Genomic DNA, 9,173 nt, shown 5'->3' with positions numbered 1-9,173 from the left:
TCTAAAGTCATCTTTCTTAAACATGGGAGACCAGAATTGTACACAGTATTCCAGATGAGGTCTCACTAGTGCTTTGTACAATGATGTTACTGGAAATACTTCACCTGTTGGATCCTAGGATTGCATTAGCCTTTTTCATGGCCACATCACACTGGTGGATCATAGTCATTCTGTGACTGACAAATGCACACAGGCCTTTCTCTTCCTCTGTTGCTGCCAACCAATAACTCCTCAGTTTATACAAAAAATTCTTTTTTTTAGTCCCTATGTTCATGACCATGCACTTCGTGCTATTAAATTTCATCCCATTTCTGCTACTCCAGTTTTCAGGATCATCTAAATGTCCTTGGATGATACTCTGGTCCTCCTCCATGTTGGCAATACTTCCCAACTTTGTGTCATCTTCAAATTGTATTAGTTCACTCCCACTTTTGTGCCAAGGTGTAATGGGGACACTCTTTCTTGAACATTTCCTCATGGCTCTGTGTGGTCCTGCAGTTTTTTTCTCAACTATGTTGCCCCCTGCTTGCTGCTGGCTGACCTTGGTGGGTCTTTAGTGGCTTGGCCCTCTGGCCAAGTCAAAGTCCAAATGAACCCATTATAGGGTAGTAAAGAGTCCAATAAATGAACAGTCCCATTGCCCTCATTAGGGTCTGCAGCCCTGTCTCTGGGCCCCTTAAATGCAGCCTTTTGTTAGGGTTCTCAAGTAAGCCCTCTTTCCTTCTTGGGATTTATGCCCCTGCAGCTGATAGGGGAACCCAGGCCCACCCATTACTCTGGTTTCTAAACCAGAGACCCTAAGAACAGCAGCTACACACAGCTTGATTTCAGTTTGTTGCTGCTTCTTCCCTGGGTAGGGTTGCCAGGTGCCCGGTTTTCGACCGGAATGCCCAGTCAAAAAGGGACCCTGGTGGCTCTGGTCAGCACTGCCAATGGGAGCTGCGGGGGTGTTGCCTGCTGGCCTCACCTCTGCATAGGAGCCGGAGGGGGGATGTTGCTTCTTCCAGGAGCTGCTTGAGGTAAGCGCCCCCAGAAGCCTGCACCCCTGACCCCCTCCCACACCCCAACCCACTGTCCCAGTGGAGCCCATGTTACCATTCTTCCCCATAGTGTTTTTGACCTAAACAGATTACTTTTTTTTCCATTTCATCACTTCTAATTTCTTTAGTCTACCTCATCATTAATATACAATGTTACTCCACCACCTTTACCTTTACTTCTATCTTTCCTGAACAGCACATACCCTTCAATACCCGTACTCCATCTTAACTACTATTCCAACATGTTTCAATTATCCTTATAATATCTGCATCAGTAGTTATAGAGTTCTTCCATTTTGTTACCCAGGCTCCTTATATTGGTATACAGACATCATAGTTGTTTCTGCTTGGCCTTACCCAGATTCCTTGCCAGTCATTAGGTACCGTCATTTTACTGCCAGTATTGCCTACTTGACTGTTACTGTCATTGTATTGGCACTGTATTAATCTTGTCCATTTTCCTACCCTCTATTGTTCCTTTCTCCATTGCAATATCCTCTTTTACTTGATTTTTCACCCACTCAATATTAGAATCAAGTGTGGAGATTCCATGAGCGTCTCTCTACCATCTCCCCTGAATTCTAGTTTAAAGTTCTTTTAATCAGTTGCACGAGCCTCCGGTCCAGCAGTCCATTACTCTCCCTCTTTGTGTTGAGTCCATCCAATGAGACAGTGCTCTGTGAATGCCTGTCAGTGGTCTAACATTCTGTAGAATTATTTCTGTTTACAGCAATCAAGACATCATGATCAGTGCCTCTAAACTTATCTAAAGTTTGTTATTCTGATGTCTCTAACCTTGGAGTAGCGCTTTGCACCAACCGTCAGGCTTTCATATTTTTATAAATGAATTTGAAGGCCTCTAGCATAAATTCAGACTTTTTCTTAATTCCTCTACTGAATTCAAGGGCTAGGATTTCCTCTGCCTGCACGAGAAGGTAGTCAGCTTCACAATGGCCATATGAATCAGAGATCCACTCGGTGGTAGGATTGTGTGTTACGCACACAAAATTCTCTGTTACTCTCACACACAATAGGGGCACCCACCTTTACCCAGTTCCTAGGGCTCAGGCATAACCCTCTTAATTTAGGCACCCACCCTCACCCTTCTGTGGGCTCAGGCGTAACCTTATACTCTAGGGCACCCACCCTTACCCTGTTCCTAGGACTCAGGCATAAAACCCTGTGGGTTTGCAGGACCTTTTACCAGTGAAAGAGCCTTACACAGTAATATACTACATAACCTCTATTTATTAACAATCACTGAAACCAGAATGCACATGCTACACATACAGTGCTCACCACTCCCAATAAGACAGATGAACTTTTCCCTGCTGGCCAGTTAGGATCAGGTCCATCTGGGGGACTCCAGTTTCTGCACGGTGTCATTGGCAAAGTGTTGAGGTCTGGAAGTTCTGATCTTGGGGCTGTGTCCTGGAGTTGGTTCCCAAAGAACTTCCTTTTGGACCCCAGTTTATATAGTGAAATTTGAGTCCTTTTTAGCTGTACTTTAACCAATCATTATACTAACATTTTACTAACCAATCCTAACATAGTATAACAAAATTCTCTAACCAATCCTACCCCACCACCTTTATTAATTTACACCTAGCAAAATTAATTATGTAACAGACAGAAACAATTAAAGGACCAGACAGAGGCCATACAGATAAACAATAGGGAAGTAGGGACCATACTGACAAAACAATAAAGAAATTAGGATTTCAGAACCACAACTATTGATAAGTGATTTACTTGACAGACAGAACACTATCCAGTTTTCTTTAACCATCTTAAGATCTGTTTCTTTATCTGGTGATAGTGGGGGCCATTAGGACGGGGCCTCCTTCTTAACAGCCGTATAGTCCATTGTTTTAACGTAATTTAGATGGAATGTGAGGATGGGACTTCCTGCTTCTTAGCTAATGGCTGCTGCTCAGCTGCTCTTTTAATCTGGTTGCAGACGAAGGCCTTAGGCTTTAGGCCTTACAATATGGCTGCAGACAAAGGCCTTATCCTTACATATGGAGGGTCAGGGGAGGAGGAGAGTCAGGGAGACAAGTTTGTTACACCCATCATCTCCCTGGCATGAGTAAAGAATCTTCTGGAAAAGGTAGTACAGCCTAAGCCTGTAGCATCACTTCCACAGAGCCCTTCAGTACTGCCCGTCGCTATCCATTTAGGGAAAGAGACTGTGCCCGGCAGGGAAGGTCCTGTCAACATACCTCAGAGGCTGCTCTTATAGAGGAGAGCTTCAGGAAGCTAACTGTCAGGGCCTGGCCATGGGAGGCCTATGTGCACTGGTCAGCTGCTAAATTGTGGTCAGGAGATGAGTAACGTGTCAGAATGCCAGGAAGTCAGAGTCAGGCACCAAGTTGCAGGTAGCAGGCAGATAGCAGAGTTGGGGTCAAGCTGGGTCAGGATACCAGGAAGTCAGAGTCACATAAGCAAATAGCAAAGTTGAGGACAAACCAGAGTCAGCAGCCAGAGTCTATGGTCTATAGTAAACAGAGTCTGGACCAGATAGGTAGTCAGTCAGTCTGCGTTCTTGCTCAGACAGCTCCCCACGATGGCTTCCTGGTTTAAATACTAGCATCAGCAAATTAATGGGCTCTGAGGGGCCACCACATATGCTCCGCTGGGTGGTACTTCCGGTAGAGCCTTCACAACTTCACAGAGTCCTTCAGTGGAAACCTGGCCTAAGCTTCCAATGTTGATGTGGAAGCATCAGTGGCTCAGAACCTCCTAGGTTCTAGCCCTGCATGTTCTTACACTAGCAGACTGTGAAGAGGCATGGGGCTTCCATGCAGGTTGCATTGGCCTCTGTTGTATACTTGAAATCTGCCAGTTCTGGGGGGCTAAGCCCCCTTCATATTCCATGTTTCAGAGCAGCAACCGTGTTAGTCTGTATCCACAAAAAGAGCAGGAGTACTTGTGGCACCTTAGAGACTAACAAATTAATTAGAGCATAAGCTTTCGTGGGCTCCTGCCCACTTCTTCGGATGCATATAGAGTGAAACATATATTGAGGAGATATGTATACACACATACAGAGAGCATGAACAGTCTTTACACAAAAGAATTAATGGGCACAAATCTGACATCAGGAATCATAATACTCAAAAACCAGTGGGAGAACACTTTAACCTGTCTGGTCATTCAATGACAGACCTGCGGGTGGCTATCTTACAACAGAAAAACTTCAAAAACAGACTCCAACGAGAGACTGCTGAGCTGGAATTGATATGCAAACTAGATATAATCAACTCAGGATTGAATAAGGACTGGGAATGGCTGAGCCATTACAAACATTGAATCTATCTCCCCTTGTAAGTATTCTCACACTTCTTATCAAACTGTCTGTACTGGGCTAGCTTGATTATCACTTCAAAACATTTTTTTCTCTTACTTAATTGGCCTCTCAGAGTTGGTAAGACAACTCCCACCTGTTCATGCTCTCTGTATGTGTGTATATATATCTCCTCAATATATGTTCCACTCTATATGCATCCGAAGAAGTGGGCAGTAGCCCACGAAAGCTTATGCTCTAATAAATTTGTTAGTCTCTAAGGTGCCACAAGTACTCCTGTTCTTTCTTCATATTCCATGTTAGATTAATCTACTGGGAACTTTTCTATGGATTTTAATGGGTTTTTGCTTTGCCTTACACCTCTCCCATGATTTTTTCTATGAGAGGAATTGAACTGGCTCAAAATTATAATTATAGATGTTCCTTTGTGTTGGGAATTAGTATCAGTTTAACAAATTGTATAAACAGCCCTCAGTTACTGAGTTTCTCCTGCTGGTGTTTTGAAAACATTGAAAATTGATAATTTCACAGGGATTTGACACACCCCATAAATTGGCCTAGTTGATCAAAGTTGAGAGTGTTTGAGTAGATCACAGATCTTAGAGTGAGTCCGGCCTGTGTACCGAATTTGTAATCAGGTGAGCCACACATCTTACTTTGTGTAATGTTTGCAATGAAAAACACTGGTCTAACAAATAACTTCTTTTATGTTTTCTACTCCAGTGATATTCCTTAGGTAACAAAACATATTGCTCTGTATCACATTAGTGCTTGTCTACACAGTCAATGCACGGCAAGCTGAGATGTAAATCTACAACCTAAATCTAGCCTGCCATGCATTAAATGGCCATGTGGACTTGGCAATAGCACATGAAAAGTTCTGTGGTGCATTTTGTCGTACTGCTGTTTCATTTAGAACATTTAGTGCATGGTAGCAGAGGCCACACGGCCACTTAGTGAATGTCAGGCTACAGGACTGTAGATTTATACCCTGTCAAGCCCTTCGTTTTTTTCACCTGAGTTATAGTTGCAGAAAGTGGGCCAGATTCACCTCACATCAGTTTCACAGTGGCGTAACTACATAGAATTCAATAGAGTTACTCTAGATTTACACTAATGCAAGAAAAATCAGATTTTCCTTTCATTTCTTTTATAAAATTCACCTTAAATGACAAATATATGGAAACCTCTTGCTGATCCAGTAACTTCCCTCCACTTCTCCTCAGCATGAAAAGTTTTTTATTTATGACTGTATCTCCCATCTGCCCTTTACCCGATGTTCAATCCATTTTGTGTTACATTTATGTCCATTCCGCTTCCTTCCTTTCTTTAGACCTCAATCTCTGTACAAAGACCTTAATCTCTGATGTGGAACTTTGTCAAACTACTGTCTGAATGTAGGCTATCCACTGCACAGGGACAAAGTCAAAGACCTTTTCTAGAAGCAGAGGTACTGCTGGGCATGGAAATGACCATGTTTTGACTCAAACAAAAACTTCACAGCAAAATTAGATGATTTCAAAACCTTCCCCCAACTAAATAATTTATTTTAGATATTGTTGCCCATTTTATGTAAATTACCCATTATTTAATACAATTTTGTTGGTTTTTGGGGAGTTTGACATTTATCAACAATACTATTAGGCTAAAATTGAATTTAGAAGTGGTGTTTGGCTCAGTGTTTAATAGGGGTCATGGCTAAGATGGTTGTAAGATCCTATCACAAATGTGCAACAGAGAAGAGGAAAATAAGCAATAGTACCTCTTGCCCTTCAGATTCACAAAAGCCAAAACTGTCAAACTTGACTATCTGGTGTTAGGTGCCTGAATCCATATTTAGGCATCTAAACAAGTGACCTGTTTCTCAGATATGCTCACATTGGCTAGGAGTCACGTTTCTTGCATTATCTTTCAAGCTTAGCCTTTTGTGTCAGCATATTGCCCCAAGAAAAAGTGTATGGTTTAACTATTTTTAATATTCGGTATTTTTATTGTTTTCTACACAAATATAAAGATGCAGAAATACAACAGGATGGAGTAGACAGTGCCATTCTCCAAATATATTTGGCGAATATTTACTGATTACTTTCTCTTATTTTTAATACTGTTAAAGTTTTTTCAGAAGTACGCTTCAGAGGAAAGTTAAGTTTGGGAGGGACTGAATTAAATAATACTGTAGTAGCGTTCCTCTTTAACCTGAATCTACCCTTGCTTAGGAAGCAGTATGGTCAAAAGCATAGAGCAAGGAAGTTCGTGTTAGGGCCCCTATGCCCGTTCTCAGCTCTGCCTCTCTGTAACCTTTGGAAAGTCATTTAACCTTTTGTTGCCTCAGCTTTTACCCATTTATGAAACAGGTATAAAGGGTGTGGTTGGGGTTTAATTAGCATTTATGAAGTGCTTTGCGGGCTTTGGATGAGAGATGCTATAGAAATGTAAAGAATATTCACTGGATTTTCTTCACAACATTTCCATTCTTTTCCTTCTCCTCTATGCCTTTTCTGTGTTTTTTTTAAACATTTCTCCTAAACAATAAGGAGAAATATAATAAACAATCCCTTTCACAGGCCTCCACTTCATCACACCCTGATTCCCTTCCCACACGTTCAACCAAACAAAGACAAAACTTTGAGAAGCTGCCTTTTCTAAGACAGAACAACAAAAACTATGAACCAAAAGAAAATGAGGCAATGTAGAACATTTTCATTACTCATCGAGGAATGGTTCTTTGCAGTATTTCCAGCTAGTTTTTCTTCCACACCTACATGAGCTTGCTTGCTCTTTGTCCAAATCCCCCCTCTTGAATCTAAATCCTGCTGATCATCAGGGTATTGATTCAGCCCACGAAAATATGTTGCATGTTGCAAGTGGAATTTACCCTTTGACCTTTAGCTCCCCCTCTCCTATGACCAACAAGTATTGTTTTCACTTGTTTTCCCTTTCCCTAGTGAAAGCTGCTTTTAGCTTATTGAAAAGTCTCTTGAGACTCTAGCAGAGACAAGTTCCCTCCCTTCCCTTTCATGAAAACCAAACAGAAGAAAAATATGCCATTTTTCCCTTCTCCCCATTTGGAGAGAAGATTAAAAACCTCTCTCCAAAATCCACTCAAAACTCCATTCCAGGCTTTCTTTGTGAGCAACGCAGTACAGTCTGGTGCATGAAGGGACTCCCTGAGTCTGAGCCGGTGACATCCTCAATCAGGATTCCCTACCACACCCAGAATTCCAGGAAACAGTAATGCATGACATTTTCTACCTATCTATGTACTTATATGGCCAGCAACATGGTAGTGTTTTGAGTGCCTCACAATCCTTAATGGACTCTGTCCTCATAAGACCTCTCTGATAAAAGGAAGTACTAGCCCCTTTTACAGATTGAGGCACAGGATAGATTTTGTGATGTGCTTGGACTGGGAATTGAACCTAGATCTCCCAGTCTAGTGCCCCTATTCACTTTTTTCCTTTTTCTTTCCATTATTGGGAGACATGACTGAGGTATTTACAGCTATGAAGGGCAAAGTGAAAGCTGCTCAGTCTCACCTTTCTTACTTGGTCTCATAATACGAGGAAAAAGAAGCATTTGAAATTAAAGTGCAGTCAATTTAGAACAGATAAAAGGAAATGCTTCTTTGCATATCCAGCTTGTAGAGTTCACTGCCACAATGGGTCATCAAGTCAGATACAGTGGCTGGATTTAAAAAAGGGCTTGGATAATTTTATGGCCACTAATAAAATTTGTAGCTATACAAGCTAAAGTAATTATAACGGTAATTAAATCTCATGCTTCAAGATATAAACTGATTGACGGTGGGAATCAGGAAAAAATATCCCTCATGTAAAGCAGAACGCAATTGGCTACTGTATTTATATTGAAACAGTTACTGGTCACTGTAGGAGGCAGGATCTGGAATAGATAGATAAATGGTCAGATCTGGTATACCAGCTCTTATTTTTTTTATGTTGAACTAATTTGACTAGACAGTGCAGTGATACTTAATGCAACTGAATGCCTCCTGCAATGGGAGCAGAGGGTACTCACCGTCTAGCAGTTTGGGGCCTACTGTTTCCACCCCTCTGCCTCCTCCATTCTTCCCTTTTTAGTCTTTTACAAATATTCTAAGACTGTCACTGCAATTTATTTCCACTTAAAACTTCTGTGGAGTCGCACAATAATGCACTGAAATAGCATGTTGCAATTCTACTGTAAAATTAGACTGATCTTCTATAAAGCCGTGTGAAACACTTCACGTACACAGGAAAAAAAGTTTGTTTTTTAACCATCACTTTTGTAATAAGTTGGGGGAAAAAAACCTTTTTCATCTGATGTTGTTTTATCAGTGTTGTGCAGGCATCAGAAAGTGGGGGCTGTGGGAAGGAAACTATAAAGTGAGGAAAAGAATCACAGAATGAAAGGAAGAGCTCGGCTAAATGCTAGTGGTGAGCTGGGGATGACAATTTTGCCTGACCCCCTGCATGATTGAATTGGGGAGTGAGGAAAGCGGGAAAAAGGGCATCCTCATTCCACACCACCTGCACAGCTCTAATTGTCAGTCAAGATCTAGCTCTTTGGGAACAGTATTCCTTGAGCCGTGCAATGTCCAACATGATAATGCACTGCTCAGGGGCCTTAACAACTTGTGTTTAAAGATGCTTATGATTGGTGTTGAGCTAGTCTATAGGTTGTAGCAGGACTCAAAAACCTTTATTATTCTTTTACACCTGTTTAGAAGTTTGGTTTCAAGAGCAGAGTGAAAAAGTGGTATAGAATCAGAACATCCCTTTTGTTCTTTTCATTATTCTCCATCAGCGGTCAATGTTTTGGCTATTGTC

Source organism: Trachemys scripta, chromosome 11, assembly GCF_013100865.1.
Source record: "Trachemys scripta elegans isolate TJP31775 chromosome 11, CAS_Tse_1.0, whole genome shotgun sequence".
Lineage (NCBI taxonomy): Eukaryota > Metazoa > Chordata > Testudines > Emydidae > Trachemys > Trachemys scripta.
This window is presented reverse-complemented; position numbering follows the sequence as displayed.